The sequence below is a fragment of the Apodemus sylvaticus genome, chromosome 15, assembly GCF_947179515.1.
Source record: "Apodemus sylvaticus chromosome 15, mApoSyl1.1, whole genome shotgun sequence".
Classification (NCBI taxonomy): Eukaryota; Metazoa; Chordata; class Mammalia; order Rodentia; family Muridae; genus Apodemus; species Apodemus sylvaticus.
Genome location: NC_067486.1, coordinates 49,717,338 through 49,734,569, shown reverse-complemented (window position 1 = coordinate 49,734,569; position 17,232 = coordinate 49,717,338). Strand labels below are relative to the sequence as shown.

General features: G+C 38.3%; 1 protein-coding gene across 11 annotated transcripts in view; it reads right to left on the bottom strand.

Annotated features, from left to right (window-relative positions):
* Bbx (BBX high mobility group box domain containing) overlaps positions 1-17,232 on the bottom strand; it is a 237,747-nt gene that overhangs the window by 114,032 nt on the left and 106,483 nt on the right. Inside the window, exon 4 of one of the 11 annotated variants that reach the window (XM_052158059.1) lies at positions 8,652-8,765. The exons of the other annotated variants lie outside the window; for them this stretch is intronic. The gene's annotated coding sequence lies outside the window, so the exon portion shown is untranslated. The remainder of the gene's footprint in view (positions 1-8,651; positions 8,766-17,232) is intronic. 11 annotated transcript variants of the gene reach the window in all.

Genomic DNA, 17,232 nt, shown 5'->3' with positions numbered 1-17,232 from the left:
TCTGATCTTAGCCATTCTGATTGATGTAAGGTAGAATCTCAGGGTCATTTTGTTCTGCATTTTCCTGATGACATTTTCCATTTGTGCTTCCCTGTTGAACATTTCTTTAGGTATTTCTCAGCCATTCAAGATTCCTCAGTTGAGAAATCTCTTTAGCTCTGCACCCAAAAGGACATACATGGAAATGCAGGGACCAAAAAAAAAAAAAAAAAAAGGAAAGGGAACAGGGACTGAAGGAAAGGCCAGCTGCAGACACCAAATCCCAACACTATTGCTGATGCCAAGAACTGCTTGCTGACAGGAGCCCAGCAGAGCTGTCCTCTGAGAGGCTCTGCCAGCACCTGACTGATACAGATGCAGACACAGCCAACCATTGGACTGAGCCCAGGGACCCCAATGGAAAAGATGGGGAAGAACTGAGGAAGGGGAACAGATGGGGACGGGGATTGCAGCTCCATAGGAAGCACAACAATATCAATTAACCAGGTCCCTCAGAGCTCCTAGGGACTAAACCATCAACCAGAGTGTATATGGGTGGGTCCGTGGCTCCCGCTACATATGTAGCAGATGATTGCCTTGTCTGGCATCAACGGGAGGGGAAGCGGTCCTGAGGCTTGTTGCCCCAGTGACGGGTAATGCTAGAGGGGTGAGGCAGGAGTGGGGAAGTGAGGGAGCACCCTCTAAGAGGCAAAGGGGATGGGGGACAGGAGGAGGATTTGCTGAAGGGAGACCAGGGAGGGGGGACATTTGAAATGTAAATAAATAATCTTATTCTAAAGATATACAGCTGTCCTGTTTCTCTGTTCTCTTGGCTGCCCAGATGACTTGGGGTAAGCAGATCTGCTGCCTCTTTCCTCCTCCATCAGGATGCTTAGATTTGTCTCAGGCCCAAAGCAATGAGACCAACCATATATCTAACTCTATCTCTGAAGCGCTAGCCCAAAAGAAATCTTTTTTCCTTTTAAGTATTTTCTTCTCAGGCATCTGTCCCAATGTATAGACTGTCACATGTAGTAGGCACCAATTGCTATGTAAGACATAGTTGATAAAGAAAATACTATATGAGAACTTTTTTGAATAAAATTTATCATAAGACCTTAATGTTCTCCAAGAAATTAAATTAACTTGGTACCTTGTACTCTGATAAGCTGTAACACACAGCAAATATACTTCTAATTCTCTTTCATTTCAGAGAAAGTATGATTTCTACCTTTGATCACTAAAAATCTCATTACACTTCGACATCACCATGAAGAGCTGCCCACAGTACAACACAATTTCAGAAACACACGCTGTGAATGAAGGTTCTAATGTGCCATGAAGTGCTTCCCACTTAGGTTCATTCCCTGGAACAGCACGTTTGACTTATGTTTGAAAACTGGTGTCATGTCCTAGGTCTGCCCAGTTCACAGCACACATCAACAATTTTTCTGTGAAAAGATCAAATCCCACTAATATTTACATAGTCATTTAAACATAAGAACACTGTTTCTGGGACAATCTGTGCTGAATCATATGTGAATGTGTAAGATCTTATTTAATATACAGGAAGGTCAGATGGAGAGTTCATTAAGATCTCACACATGTGATCCCAAGGAATCTGTCCTATCAGCTCCACAGCCTAGCCAGAAAAACACTCCTGCAAATGTGTCTACTGTTCCATAGTCTAACAAGGCCTCTTAGAACTAGTCAGGGTCTAGTGTTTATACCTTCCCCAGCACATTCATCTTACTGTGCTATCAGAAACAAAGAATCACAAGTAAAGGCTTTGAAAATATAAGATTTCCGGGGGTGAGGAAGAGATAAAAATCGAATCTTGAAATTAACTTACATTTCTAAATATGTTATTACTTCAGTGCACCACTCCATTGTGAATATTAAGTTACTCCGGGGACTTGATAGTCTTTCCCTACCTAAATATTTACAACACTAGTTTCTCAAAGAGACCATCAGTTTGCAGTTCTATATGAATCTAATAAAATGTGTGAATAGTTTTATATTGCTGCACTCAATTTTACAGTTCCTACAAGTCTTCTGGGACATCATTCTCAGTGTGCTTCTGGCTTTGTCCATTTCAGTCTTTGATTTTCTTTGGTTAAAAAAAAGTACTCCCTGCTTTTCCCTAAATAACATCCAGATTCTTTTTCTCATCTTAGTTATAATATTGATGTTTGCTTTCACGAGTAAATCTTGAGAGGAAGATTTGATTTTTCCTTTGGGGATCAAAATTCAGAATAAATGCTGACCTCTGCTACCTGGCTCTCTTATTAACAGTCTCAACAGTGAGCTCAAATCTCTGCAAAGCTCAACATCAGAATGCACTACATGTGATCAAGACTTGCAGCAGTTATAGGCACAAACACTTATTAGAGCTGCCACAACTGAATGTGAATGCTTATTTTGATTTCTTGACACTACCTCCAAATCAAATACCTTTTGTTGGTTAACTGCAGGATGCCCGCGGAGGCAATGAGCAGATGTCAGACAGCTGCATCTTGTTTATGAACCTAAAGCTGCTTTTGTTGAAATGCAGGTTGTACAAAGCGAAATAAAAATAAAAGGCAAAAAAGTAGGGGGAAAAACTGTTCAACAAAATGGCATCCATTTAACATATCTAAGGATTAAACAGTAATCTGAAACCTATAGTTATTCCTTGACCACTTTAGGGGAAATTACTTTTAGAAAGAAATAACATTGAAAATAAAACAAACAAACAAACAAAACCCTAACAACATTTTTTAAAAGGAAGAAAGGGAAAAAGCTCTCCATACCTATTTCAAAACAAAAACAAAAGTAAACAAACAAACCAACAGAACCCTACCAGAATGCTTCTGCAGGGAACAGTGAGGTAGAGACGTGGGCATGCTGCGAGCGACTGCAGTGGACATACTTCACTGGGGACCAGTTCCAAATCTTTACTTCTCCAGCCCCCTACAGTATATGTTGTTTTAAATTGCTAACTAGTTAAAACAAGATTATTATCCCACTCAAAAGGAAATTTCAAATTATTCTTATTAATTCAGTCAAAAAATATACAAATGAGGGAGATAGGTTGCACAAAAGGCTGAGACCCTCAGTTTCAATCCCCATCTACCACAAAAACAGAAACAAAAACATAGCTTCGCGTGCCTAGAACCCCAACATTGTGATGGTGATGGAGACAGGCAGATCCTAGGAGCTTGCTGGCCACCCCCAACTGGGCCCCCAAATCTAAAGGTTATCTGACTCAAATTCCCAGGGCACTGGCATCCCTGGGTCCAGTGTGATTCGTAGCAGCTGGTGGGTTACTAAGTGATAAAAACATGCCTAGTTTACTGAGCAGCACACGATCCAGCGGCAACACTGCCACCTATCTGATTATAGGAAACCCATCTATCTATAGGAACTGGGTAAGGGTTAAACAACAGCATAGAACCACAAATGAGTTTTTCAAAAGCAGCCAATTTTCTCTAAGCTCAAAACAGACTTTAACCTAAGGGCAAAGATGCCACCATTCAAAGGAGACAGTGCTTGGCAGACACAGAGAAAGGAAGTTAAGTGTCAGTTGGCTGAGTATGAAAGAAACAGACACAATCCCAGAGTTAGGAGGAAGTGGGTTGGCAGACATGCAGAAGAAACCCTTTTTAAGCTATGCTGGTGTCCAGGCGAGCATCCTTGAGAACACTATTCCCCAGAACAATGATCGATCTTAAGGTGCTGTCTTTGTTCTGTTTTTGACAATTTTTTTTTATTATTCAATAAAACTAGGCAGCCTTTTAGAAATGTTTATTTTACAGGCACCAGAATGAATGGTAACATATTGGGAAAATAACTTCAGGAAAATTCACTGCTTTCTTACTCATGTGAACTTTTGGACAAAATGAATATTGTCCCAGAAAGAACTACACTTGGGAACTATGTCCAGAGGACCCTGCTACACCACTCCTGGGCATATACCCGGAGGATTCCCCAGCATATAATAAGGACACATGCTCCACTATGTTCATAGCAACCCTATTTATAATAGCCAGAAGCTGGAAAGAACCCAGATGTCCCTCAGCGGAGGAATGGATACAGAAAATGTGGTATATATACACAATGGAGTACTAGTCAGCCATTAGAAACAATGAATTCATGAAATTATTAGGCAAATGGTTGGAACTGGAGAATATCATCCTAAGTGAGGTAACCCAGTCTCAAAAGAACACTCATGGTATGCACTCACTGATAAGCGGATATTAGCCTAGAAGCTTGGAATACCCAAGACACAATTCACAGATCAAATGATGACCAAAATTAAGGAAGGAGAGGCCCCAGGTCCTGAAGAGACTCAGTGCAGCAGTGTAGGGGAATAACAGGACAAGGAAGCCGGAAGAGGGTGATTGGGGAACAGGTGGAGGGAGAAGAGGGCTTATGGGACTTTCAGGGAGGGGGGATCTAGGAAAGGGGAAATCATTTGAAACGTAAATAAAGAATATAAAGAATATATATAAAAAAGGGAACTACTTTATCAAATGTTTTTAAATATAGATAAATCTACTTTCAGAATAATTACTTAAATAATTACATAGAGATCAAATTTCAGCTTTTATAATCACTTCCAGGTTTCCTACAAAAAGAGTATTTCTATAAGAGTAAAATTTAAGTACATAACTGTAATTTTATTCTTAACTTTGCACTTCTAGCTTTCTTCAGAAAGAAAATTTTCTATCAAAAAGTTTATATATTTATTAACCTCTTCACCGTATACATGGAAGCTCCAACTTGTTAGTAAAACTAGATTATTATTAATATCTGCTGCTTGTTAGTAATACTAGATTATTAGTGTTTGCTGCAGTTGAGGTAAGGGACTACATCTCTCTTTCAGAGGACATTAAATTAAGAATACTACATCTGTAGGTTTGGCAAAGCACTCTGAAGTCAAACTAAATTAATAAAATGCTAAGTGAATTAATAGTATGAAAGAAACCTAAGCTGATGATTTGAAACACTAACATGCATACTTAGCAGGTCAAGCATTTCACATTAACCAAAGAGACAATATAAGAGCAAAAGCTTTCTCAGTAAAGTTTTCAATTCATGTAATTTTTCCCATTTTTCTTTTACAAGCACAAAAGCATGCTTTACTCCTTACATTCCTAAGCAACAAAAACTAATCTGTTCTTCAGATATGATAGTTAACTTCATTTTTTGGAAAACTGAACACTTGGAAAACTATGTTTCCCACCGTTTGGATACGTAACCAGAGCTATCCAGTCTAGAAGACCACAGGTGTCTTCAGTGCATGAAGGCTGCTGATGGAGGGTTATCAACTACACTTTTATTGATATGTAATCTACCTTTTAAAACAAAAATCTAAGATGATTTTGTTTCAATTCCAAACTTGATTTAGATCTACACAAATTTTATTAAAATTGAATCCTTCATTAAATGTTTCATCCTTCTACATTAAAAATTCTCCCCTTGCCTAATTCTTTTAATGTAGACACAGTTAAACTCATATGGGGATTTCAAAAAAGCAGATGAGTAACATTAATGTGATCCGATTATTTTCTATCTCTGAAGGTCAAAAAGGACCCATTAGATCTGGGCTAAAGGTCAAACCCTGAGCTCTCCACTGAGACCCTCAGGAGAGATGCTATGATGTCCCACTACGCTCTGCAGCCTGATCTCGGCATCGTGCACTCTTGGTGCTTAGTTCATAGAAGCTTAAACAACCAGAGCTAGTTTGATAGAACTGGAACCACCAAGCAGCAATAGGGATGGGAAGACTGTGAGGGCAGCGAGAGAAGGACCAGCCTCTTCACTATTCATCAGGAGTCACTAGGGAAGAACCAGAGCAGAAAGCCAGGAGCATCCTGCTTCCAGCAACAGACACACAGACCCAGGAAAGGCTAATGGTAAATGAGTGGAGAGAGAAAAGACCTGGGACTAAGTGGTCCAGCAAGTAAAACAGATAGGGTGAGCCACTGTCACAGCCACAGGAATGGCAGTGAGGAGTAGAGGCGAAAGGGCAAACTCAACCATTAGCTCTGAAGAATGAAGGAGAAAGTCAAAGGCATGTATCGTACATGCTGTAAAAAGGGGGAAATGCATTCTTCCTCCAGAGCAAACCAATCCTAAGCAAGGAGACAATCCATAGTCCAGTGTATACCTGTTTGGTACGAGTATGAGGCACAGAGGTTGCTGTCATGTAAATATGGAGCTAAAGCTCAGATAGGAAGTCCAAATGGCAACTATTACTCATTCTAATTAGAAGATGTATACTTTCCTAGAGTGAAGTTCAAGAACACACTATTTGTGTTTTACCATAACCATCTGAAACAGAGCTCATACTCAATGCTCATGACACATGCCCTGCCACATTTAGCAAAATAATTTACTAAAATGAGTGCATACTGCATTACATCTTTCCTTTCTGTAACCTCCCTCAGAAAACATGTGCAGTTAAGATGTTCCTGACAAGACATATTGTCATGTAAAATTAAAGACCCTAAGTACTACTCATATCACAAGATTAAGACCTATATTATAGTTGATTAAACCTTATAAAATGTAATTAGATACCAGAAGAATGACTGGGAAAGTGAAAGAGAGTGAAGGACACAGATGGAAAGACTGGGCAGCACACCTGGACTCATACATTTGAGAGTGTAGAACTTTCTAGAGACAAACAGAACATAAGCTTATCAAATCTCTGCTACTGGCAGGAAAGCCTCTGTTGTCACCCTCCATCTCTACTCAAATTGGGGAAGTATATATTTCTCTGAAGAAGTCAGCAGGTGACACATTTTATTCATTGTATGTGAGTTCTATATCATCACTATATGTTTCTTTTTGGAGAAGACCTCTTGTTTAGCAACTATTCACGGCCATTTGAGGATATCTACACTTGGTAGAGAGGACCTATGACTACTGCCAGAGACACAAGTTGGTGCTACAACAGAACTAACTTAAAAATGAGATTATTCTTAAAAATCAAGCTTATTCTTAAGACAGTATCACAGAAAATAATCATTTTTTTAAAAGCTACCCAAACAGAAATACTCTTAAAGGACAAAAATATGTCTAAACAGAATAGATATAATAATCTAAACAAAATGTAACAATTTAGGGGAACTTGAAGACAAAGAGGGAGGGAGCTTGCTGATGTAAGCAGAAACTATAACAATGTCTATGAAACACACCATTTCAGAGTTTGAAGCTGGGAGCATCTCTGACCTAACAGTTCTGTACACACCATGACAAACAGTATAGTGCTAGAAAGGGAATCTACTGAACTTTTCAGAACTTTTGTTCTATAGTTTATTTTTCCTTCATGAAAACACACAGAGACAGACATACATGCTCACACACACACACAGAGAGAATGGTAGAAGCCTAAATAGGCATCATGGAATGGGACATTTTAATACAATGAAAGGCAACAAACAGCTAGGTCATGAATTAGCAGTGTGACCAGAGATGACTCAACCATGATGTTGAGAAGAGCAGATATTGCAGGAGAAAATTTAAACAAAACTTCACAGTGGGAGTAAATGAGTATAAAAAACACACAAGAAAAGCATGGGAGTCCTATGTCCAACACTCAGGAGGTAGAGCCTGGCAGAGTTCACAGTGAACAAAGACATTGGAGCCAGGACAGGTTCTCAGTCATCCACGTTCATGTTATTCTTTATACTTTAGTTACATGCATATACATACATATGCATATATATGGAATATTTATATACAATAGTGTTTGGTAAGAACTGTGGGGAAACCTTTATTTTTAGAAAGCTGTCAGAAATAGCAATTTAAAATAATTGTTTTTATTTTAAAGTATCTGCAAGTAATGTGCAATCAGAATGATATTTTTTAAAAACCATCTCATTAAAACCATGCAACTACTTGAGGTAAATATTTTCCTTCTATACAGTTTGTATAGAAGGCAACTGGGGTGCTGTATCGTTAAGCAGGTGCCTAGTATATGAGAACTAGCAGCACTAGGATTTAATGTCTCTAATTCTGGAAACCATGGCATGTATACTAGGTAGCGCTGCTAAAATACAACAGCAAACACAATGTCTAGAATGAAAATAAAACAGATGTGTGAGAGGGGAGTTCACTATCTCACCTTGGTATCCTGAACAGGTCTGTGCTAACATCATGACACTTTATTAGCAATTGCCACAGCTTAGCCTAAACCCTAAGCTCTCAAAGTGGCAACAAACACCATCTTGACCTAACTTCTTTCTCTAAGTGAATAAGAAGTTCAGTTCTGCTAGGTCAAAATGTATCAAGCTCATTTGACTACCATCCCATTAGAGAGTTCCTGAGGCAAGTGGGCACAGTAGCCAAAGCCCTTCAGAAATTACTCCCACACTCTCCGTGTTGCCCTTCCAATTGAATTTCAATCACACATTTTAAACTCATACAGACACCTTGGCTAATACCACCTAGATTTCTATATAGCATTAACTATACATCTCTTTAACATACAAACAACAACATTTATATAATTATTTGTCAGCTTTAAAAATGTCAATTGCATGTGAGAGCAACCTACAAGATCCCCCAAAAATAAAAGACAAGCCTGTGTGTTTTGCACTGTACTCAAAATTTTTTTTGTCCCAAAGTACCACCAACTGTGCTCTAAACAATAGTCACTATATAAATGCTGATTGACTTACTACAGTGGAACAATTCGCCTCTGGTATTTCTCAATATCCCAGGGAATCCTCCACATCTATAACATGCTGGAGATGATATCATCTGCTAGAGGCTTGGGGTCTTCCTGGGGGTGCCTGGGATAAGAAAAACAGAGAAAGACCAGAGACAGTCAGGAGAAACAGAGAGAGGAAGCATGAAGATTACCAGAGGGTAGAAACAGAGCTGAAAGTTAGTCAGAGTTACAGGGATTAAGCTGCCAAAGAAAGTCCGAGACAGAGAAGTCTGCAATTGTTATTTGGGTTTTGGGTTGGAGTCCATATTTGTGGTACTACATACAAAGCAACAGTGCCCTAGTGATGTTAAGTTATTAATACATGCATACCTTCACCCATCAATATTCACCTTCACCAGTTTCACACACAGCCCTCAAAGCAATCTATCCTCAAACAAGGAAATAGTTTTCCAAATTTTGAATGTGAAGGCCAGTGAAGTAATGTGAGTAGCCCAAGGTCACAAACAAATGAACAACTAGAGCACCAAATCTGATTCCAAAATCAAGTATTTTCCTGATATCCTGTGTTGTTCCTATTTAAAATGCATATTATATTAACACAATATTTTATTAAATAAAATTCAAGTTCTACCCAACTTAAGGTAATTTTTTTCTATCCTATGACAATGAATAAAGTATGTTGCTAAGATTATTTTTAAATGTATCAAAAAAAAAAAAAAAACCCAGAATGATAGAAAATTTAGAACAGGAACAAAATTGAGTGAAGTAACCAGATCAAGTATAAAAATTTTTAAAAAGAACTAGAATTCATTCATTGGCCTTTACAGTTTTGAAATTTCAAAATGTTAATTAATGACCCAGCATATTTCAGCTGACCAAATAAAACAACATGCTACCCTTCGGTGAATTCTCTGAGGTAAACAGTGCTAAAGTGCTATAATATCTCGAAGTTGTACCTAACCATCTACACTGAGGTACCATTTCAGGCTATGTCATGTACAAACGATCACACTATTTTAACCATCAGTGCTTCCTTGAGCAATATTTACACTCTTTTAAATAACTATCCTTTGAGAAGCAGTCATTGCAATTGCCAGAAAAGTTCTATCAGAACAAGTGTGAAGAACATTATTGGATTTTACAAGACAATTTACAAACAACAACAACAACAACAAACATATGTCTATTCAGAAGTACACCAATACATTCTTCGACCCTGTTCAGCAATGTTTAAAACAGAAAATTTCAAGCAGGGCAAAAGTACAAAAAGTACAGTACTTCTCTGCCCTCTAGTGACTGGCTAGGTTTTCCACATGATTTTTCTAATTCAGTTTTGGATAATACTCGAGACTATTTTTCAAACTACTGGATAGCAGCTTTTTATCCTTTAAGTACTGAGAGAAGACTCTTGATCGACTTTAATATATGGTTTGTAGAATAAACACAATATAGGAAAGAAAAGAAGAAGGAAAAAAACTTCACTGAATTGGCCCACAACCTAACTGGTACTACAACCTATCTGGTTTTAAAATCAGGGAGATTTTCTGATCCTTGTATTCTTATGCATTTTGTCTGGTAAGAGCAAAGAATTCTAGTCAGTTAAAATGTTTTTGAATTTCATAACTATGAGTTTGAAATAGTTATTCCTATTCTTTGAAGCCTGGAGTATGAAGATAGGCAGTGCTATATATGTCACACATAGGTGAACATTTCTCTATTAACTGTAATGAGCACAATTGCAGAAACACTTATGGGTGCCAAGAAGGTGGTCACTAGACAGTGATTCTCCCTTCAACTCTGATAAGGGAACTTTATTTTTTTTTTTTTACAGTAAAATGATTCTTTGAATTCTATTATTGTGTCATGAGGAACCAATGCATTTCTAGAATATCATTTCTATTCTCTATAAAAGCAATGTACCAGTTCTTTAACATGTATGCTAAAAATACACATTACCTGCTCATCAAATGTAAACAGATATATTAACATGTAAGGATAATCTACAGGCAGTGTGATGTGATTAGGAGCCCAGGAGCCAAATTGGTAGAACCTGAATCCCTAATCCCTTTCCAATCAGCAGTGTAAACTGGGGCAGATAACCTTTCTATGCCTCACTTCCTGCATCTAAAACAATGGGAATATGAAGAGGCACTGAAGACTCTTACAGGATGACTGGGACTTGGCGCCACTGTTGTAGTGGGCATCACAACTTAAATGGTTTGCAGGTATTTGTTCATCTCTTAGCTTGCCACAGAGATGCACGCATGCTCGTCCAGCACTTAGGAAGCAGGGCCTGGAAGATTTCAAATGTAAGCCTTTGCTAGGTTACATAGCAAGTCCTTCTCGTATAAAACACTATGGTAACAAGAGCAACGACAGCAATAATAATGCAGGTAAGAGCATAAAGCAGCTTACCGAGTTAGCCTGCAGTAAGAAACAGCAGCATGATCACTGGATCAATTGAGTGTCAGTACATTCCTGCAAGCTAACAGAAGGTAACACTGAAGCAGTGTGCGCCCACTCTGGGGCTACCGCTGCCATCAAAGATGGTAAAACTGCCAGTTTTATGATGTCAAACATACCATAAAATTGCATGGGCGTATAGAGAACATAGTCTTTAAAAGTCAAAGAGACTAGACTTAAATCTCAGTCTTGTATCTTAAGCAGTGCAATAGCTCAAAACTATAAACTTAAGTTTCCTGAGCTTTGCTATTCTTTAATATATTAAATAGGAAAAATGAATATCTATATCTAAAAGGTGACCATAGACACTACAATGAAAAATTATAAGCATAAAAATATATACAGACATGTATCGTAACAGATGACTTTCATTCTAGTATTCTAGAGACATAGCCAGGCATATCTCCCCGAGTTCAAGGCCAGCCTGCTCTACATAGGGCATTCCAGGTCATCTAGGACTACAAAGGGAGACCGTGGCTCAAGTAATAGCAACAATTATATAATAATAATATACATATACACACATCCATATGCACACAGAGAACGTAGCATATAAAGTGCAAAGAAAAGTTGGAGTTTTCATCCTTATTGTTACTAAAACTTATGGAATATGGAACTCCATTTATGTTCTTAGCACACGGTCTGCAGATCAAGTGACTCCTTATTTGCCTCAGAGCCCAGAAATGGCATATACAGGTGAAGAATTTTCAAAAGAATGCTTATTAAGAGTAGACTTTACGTAAAGTGTTACAATACTTGATGTAAAAGAAAAGCTGGCAACAACGGGGAGCTCATTATTCCCCTCCTCGAGATGCCAATTAACAATGGAAGTCCTGTGGGTGAAGTATTTAGGAAGTATGCTTACTTATGACATTTTAAAGAAAGTCACTTCAGTGCATGTGAGCAAATGATATTAGCACCTGGATAAGCCTTTATTTGAAAGGCAGCTTCCAAGAAAAGATGTTGAAATTACTCTTATAGAAGACATGTTCTGGTTTCCCTGAGAGTGGATGTCTAAGCATTTATAGATTACTTTATGAAGACTGTCACTCAACAACAAACACTACCTTCTCTAGTTGATGAAAACTTTTCTCCAAACTTATTTATCCATAGACTGCTACCTTAAACACTTTAACGTTCTCTTTCAGCAATCACTCCTGAGTTAAGCTGCCTTTCCCAGCCCTACACTGTTTCCTGCAGTAGATAACTTGGTTTTGCTCTCCTTTATAAACAAATAGATCTTGCCATTGTTCTGTTTATAGCTATAGTATCCGCTTTTACCAGTTTTCAAAGCTTCAGCCTAACTTTCCCGGTATGCCTTAGGTTCATTGGGAATCTCTCCCAAGCTCATCTCAAACTTACAATTATACCTACCAGGCACACATCTACAGTCCCAGCACTCAGACGGCAAATCATGAGTTCAAGGCCAGACTGGGTCACACACAGAGACTTTGTCTCAAAACAACAACAAAATTAAGCTTTTATCCTAAACACAGCCTCATGGTTATCTTCTCTCCAATTCCAATGCAATCTATGCCGAACACCACCTCTCCTCCTTCCCCACCAGCTTCTGCTGCTATCATAATGCTGCAGAACATTAGTAATTAGCAGCTATCTGAACAATCACATCTTTTTTTTTTAAAAAAAAATGTATCTTTGACTTATTTTTTGCCTTTCATTATTTCCTTTTTCTTTATCATCCCTCTAAACCCTCAAACGAAGTTCTGTCTATGACCAAGCTCTATAGGTTACTAATTTTACTTTCATTCAGGAGATAGAGACGTGGAATTCCAAGTTGAGTAGTGGCAAAGGTTAACCTTTCAGTAACTAAATACACTCACATGTAGACGTTGGGGGGGGGGGGGGAGGCGGGGTGTCACTCACAATGAGAGAGATGGGTAAGAAGGAGGGGACAGAGCTAAATAGTAGCAACCATTAAATGTTTCAGAACAAAATCCTTAAAGGTGAATGTCAAGCTGGATGTAGCTCAGTGATTCAGCGTTTGAATAACATGCAAAGCCCTAGGCTGGATCCCAGGCACCAGAAAACACCTCTCCACAACCAAGTACTCATTAACGTCTAACCTGTGGAATGGAAAGAGGGTTACTTGACTTGAATATTTCAACATATATCCAGACTATAACCTTCACAATCTGTAATTTACAACTGTTAAATTTCTTAACAAAGACAACACTAAAGTCCCCTAAAACCAATTTTTTCCAGTCTTTATTTTCTTTTCCTTTCTAGCCAATCCTATCAATTGCATTTGTTCAAACCTGTTCAGTGGTTTATCTAGCTTTAGAGGAGAGAAATCGTAAACTTACCCTGACATTCCTACGATCTCTTGCTTCTGGTATTTCACTGTCGTTTCCTGTTTTAGCTTCACCCAATATCCTATCCAACTGACACAAGGCATCTATTTTAACTTTCTAAGCTGCTCTTTATTCCTTCTGTTAGTCAGACCTTTTATCATGACAGTTCAAGAGGAAGCACTAACTCTAGGCCTAGAGTTTCTGAGGTCATCTCTATCCACTGCTTCACGCCTGAAGCAAGGCAGAATATTACAGTGACAAAGAGTGTATAGCCAGAGCGTCTGCTTACCTCAGGGTAGACAGGAAGGCCAGAGGGGAAAAACGCCAGGGTTAGGATACAGTCCCAAGGAGAGGCCCTCAGTGACCTACTTCCTTCACCTAGATCCTATGTCCCAAGGTTTCCAGAACCTTCCAGGGACCACACCTTCAACACATGAGGCTATATTACCCATTATAAAATGAAATGATAAAATTCATCTGTGAAGACTTCTCTGACATCTCTAAGTAGGATTCAGAAGGTCAGCTCTTAATACTGACCAGCTGAGTTGAGCTTGTTTAGTTTGGAGTTCTTCTAGCAACTACCCTAAGGCTCAGAAACAAAACACAAAAATCTGACCCATATAATGATAAGAAACCACTGTTCTACCTATGCTTATTAATTTCAAGAAGCAGCACTGATCACTATGCAGCAGGCAATCAAGAAGACTGTGCATGTGTGCTCCCATTCACATGGGCACACATGTAGGCAAGTCTGCTCACATATATGTATGTGTTGAGGCCAGATGCCAATTTCCAGTGTTGCTTGCTCCTCAGTAGCCATAGGGCAACTCACCGTCCTGAAGTTTCACAGCTTAGGCCAGATTGCTAGGCTAGTGAACATTAGGAATGACAGTTTCTCTGCCTCCTCAGCACAGGAATTACCAGTGTACATCAGACAAACTCAGGTCCTTAAGCTTACCCAAGAGGCCCAAGCAAGGATATTTATTTACAAACATTAAAAAGGAAATAATCTAAAGCATATTTTAGAGGCACTTAGGAACTCAAATGTAGAAAATATTCTATCACAAAAAATCAGTTAAAATGTGATTTTGATCATTAATTAAAACTCATTTAAAAAATAACTGACTGGATCATCTTTTCTAGCAACAGGCTCTAGTATTAGAAAAATTTATGTCATGGTCTCTAAACAGTGAGTCGGTCTCAAAGTGAATAAAGAAACATGGCCTCTGCTAACACAGGTATCCAGGTGGTAGTAATACACTGGGCAGAAGCCAGGAAACTCGAAATGGGCCCAAGTAAGCGGAAGAAAGGAAGCCATACGGAAGGGAGTTGAGCTGAGTGGGTACTTGGACACTGGGTGAAAAGTATAGCAGGAAAGGAAGGGGTGGAAGTCAACCAAAGAGGGCAAGGATAAAGCACCATGTGGATACCTAATTCTTTCTAACCTAATTGAAAAAAACAAAAATACATCACCTTAACCACAAAAACTAAGCTATCAGACCTGCAAACTTTATCATCCATTTAAATGCCCACTTTACCAAATAAACTGAAAGATATTATCCTGTGTGCTTCCTTTCTTAAACTGGTCAATAAAGTAATTGCAGTAGAAAGAGCTCTGGCATTATTGGGGTTGACAGTGATGGCTGATACTAAACCCTTCTCTATTGATTCCTCTATAGTATACCTACCTACCTGATGATCTGATGATGCTGAAACACCAATGATGCTGAAAGCAGACTTAGTATTCAAAAACTGTATGGAACGCATTGTCAGGGTATCACATACATGTCCATATGGATGATACCTAGCTATGCAGAGTAGCATATATAACTCAGCACAGACTTCTTACATAATACAGGTTTTACTATCTCTTTTATTTGATAATTAGGGTAGCAGATTTACAAGGACACTGCTCACCACATAATAGTAGCTAAGTTCTAAGCTGGTTCCTCTACATACAGCTGAAGAAATCTTGTTTGCTTCCAAGTGTCTGTAACAATGTAACAAGGACTGTAAAACATGACTTAAAGTGAAAACATTCCTAAGGTGCTCACCTCAGTGTTAACTACCATCTATATATAGATCATATAAAAAGTTGACTCTGGTAAACCTTTCTGGCATATGACCCAAAGTAAACTAACTTACATATATTAACATTGCAACTATCACATGTTCCGCCTGCCAGGCCACAAGTGAAGTCAGAGAATAACCTGTTAGGAGGATAACATGTCTTAGCAAACACTTTTTGATTAAGTGTTCATGAAAAATGAACCAAGGTATCTACAATTGGTTTGCTATTCATCTTATATTTTCAGAGCCACTAACATTTAATGATTATAGAGCTAACTGCAAACTTAAAGGCATACAAAAAAAAAAAAGCTTTAAAGAATATTCCTCCTTCTTGAATTCATCCAGGAAGAAATAATATGTAAGTATAAAATAACTAACCTGAGAGTGCTTACTAACACCACACTTAATGGAAGGCAGTATTAAGCAGAATGTGAATTTGGATGACACTAATTTGCCTAGGTTTCTAGAGCAACTTTGTTCTGCGGGCACTGTCTTCAGGTTACAGTAGCACAGCGTGCACAGACTTCCTAAGTTTAAGCCTCACAACGGATTGACGAGTTCCTACATGTATATAGTCACATAAAATTGATATGAAAAAATAAGTTATTATTATTGAGTACTCAGTTAATGTAGTGCACATTTTATATTAAAATACACATAAATTCTGAGATAGAAGTATTACAATTTTCATCTTGCTTCAGTTAGGCTCTAGAGTGTACCCTAAAGACCCACCAGATAAAGGCTTCTTGTCCCTAGAGTGGCACTAATGAAAGGCTTGTAGACCCTGTGAGGGCGAGGTGAGAAGTTAGATCATGGGAGAATGTTCTACAAAAGACTTGCCACAGAAAGCCTCTCCCCATCCCATTATCTCTCCCCATCTCTTTCCCTCTCTCCTCCCTCTGTTTTCAAGTTTGAATCATTTCAGAAATAAATAGCTTTTGAATTAGACCAAAAAATTAGACCAAAAATGCTTCTTAGGCAATTAAACTAACATTTATAGAATAAGATCATGACTCAGTTTATCCTGTAGTTTATAAATACAGAAATGAACTGATGAATTTTCAAATTAAAATTAATTTTTGCATGGAAAGCATTTAACTCAATGATTTCTTGCTTTTTGATTATATTTCATTTCAGACAGATGTCAAATCAACAAAGAATCAAATTATTCTAAGGACACAGAATATATACACAAGCATATAAAACAACAACAACAACCAAATGATATATCAATATCCAAAAAGCACTTGTATACTAAGTCCAAGTGCCAACTCACTTAATGTATTTAACAGAAAAGCGCACTATCATACAGCAAACAGCAGAACTACACACTCAGTGAATGGCATCTAGGCTGATACTGGAAGACTTCAAACAACTGTTATTTAACTATTGCTTTAGTCTGGATGCAAAATTTCTCAAGGTCCATGCACCTAAATATGTGCTCCTCAGCTATAGTGCTGTCTCCAGAGGCTGGGGAATCTTTATGGGACATGTCCTAGCTATGACTCACTCTGCCCCTCAGTCTCTCTGTAACCTGATCCAGTGAGACGATGTGACCAGCAGAGCCCAGATGACATGCCTTCACTATCATGGTGGACTGAAGTCTTTAACAGTAGCAAAACAAGCCTCTTCCCCCTTAAGCAGTTTTCAGACAATTTTTTCTTACAGTGATGAGAAAAAAAAGTAATATAGCTGTCTTCAGAAAAAGGGGATAGAGAAGGAGAACAAGGAGAAAAAGCAGGT